Genomic DNA, 1,679 nt, shown 5'->3' on the forward strand with positions numbered 1-1,679 from the left:
TGTTGTGTGTCTGCGTTTTCTGTCCACAATTGCTGAGGTTACGAACGCTGAATAACAAAGAGATACACAGAGATTACCTCATTAAGATTATTGAATTTTCTTATCACACCATATTTGATTGGCTCTGAAGTAGTGAAGGCGGCAGATGGCAAGATGGAGGCTGAAACAAGATTTTTTTTTTTTTTCACGCTTACAAATAAGTGTTTTGTTGACATGTTTAGACTCCTCTGCCTTCAGGCTGTAGTAGACCTTGGAAGAAAAAAAAAAAGGTCTATCCTTCAACTCTCCCTGTTGTGGGGAGTCAAAAATACTATCAGTGCTCTGGAGGCGATACAAAAGTTCTTATACATGATGTTTATTAGCAGCTATTAAAGGTTTTGATTGCTGTCAAAGAAACATACAAAGCTTCCTGTTGTTCATTTGAGATTATTTACTGCTGAAGAAATTAAATACAAGTTGTATCCTATAGGAAATTATGTCTCATGTACAACCACTGCAGAGCTTTGTTCTTGAAGTGTTGCACAGAAAGGCCAAAACCTTCATTCTTTGAAACTATATTCATGGCTTCTTCACAATCTTGCCCCCAAAAATTACCATAACCCATTTGTTGCGGACAAGAGGTTCTTACAAGGAAACAATTTTGTTTGTTGACTATCTTAGTAACTCAGGTTTCAAATGCTGATGTGAGATATGGGATCCACAGTCTGGTCTGTTCCTATCAGAATTTAAATGGAATCTGAGATGTTTAACTTCTTTTAATCTTACCGTGACCATGCATATGCTTTACACTATACAAATGTAGGGGCGGGGGGGAGGGGTGCTGGAGACAGCTGTTCGAATACATTTTGACTTCTATAATAAGAGGTGTTGATAAGGAACTGAATTTGCATCTGAGTTGTGAAAAGAACTAAGACACAACACCTAAGGCCGTTTTTTTGTTGTTGTTTGTTTGTTTTGGTTTGGTTTTCATTTTTCTTTTTAATGAATCCCTGAAGAACAATACAGCCCTATCATTTTCAACACATTTGTTTGGAAGACCATGAGTTTAATTACTCTTATGTTTTGTTTTCTCAAAACACTCAATATATTGACTTTGTTTGATATTATACAGATACTATAAGGATTACTTACAGTTAAAAAAAAACAAATGTTAAATTTGTTTTGCAACATAAAGCAGTCTTGCACCTTGTAATGTAAGAAAAATTAACTCATAACCACTGTAGTTTTACAAAATCTGATGCTATTAACATTGTGAGTGGAAAAGTTGTGTAGGATTTGTTTAACTTAACATATAGGGGAACTCCACAGATTTTACACATCAATGTCCGTTTTTCAGGTTTTGGGTAGTACTACTGCATACTGTATGTGAAACAAAGTTTTTTGTGGCTCCAGTTGCACAAAGTCTGATAACAAGTGATGTGACTTGCGACGGTTGAGGCTGAAGACCACAAATTTGAAAATGAAAAAAATCACGGGGATGTGGCGTTAGAAAGAAGTGAGGTCACAAGAAATTCTGTAGCCTGCTCCTCAACTCTGCTTGAGGCGAGCATCTCGAGTCGAGTGAAATGAGTTGGTCAAGTCACTACCAACACAGGGTTAATATCTCTCTCTTTAGCAGTTAAATGCTTCTCTAAGTTCACCAGCTAGTTGCTAACTTTGTCTGTGCAACATTTTGTGCT

The sequence above is a fragment of the Thunnus albacares genome, chromosome 12 (genome assembly GCF_914725855.1).
Source record: "Thunnus albacares chromosome 12, fThuAlb1.1, whole genome shotgun sequence".
NCBI classification, from domain to species: Eukaryota; Metazoa; Chordata; class Actinopteri; order Scombriformes; family Scombridae; genus Thunnus; species Thunnus albacares.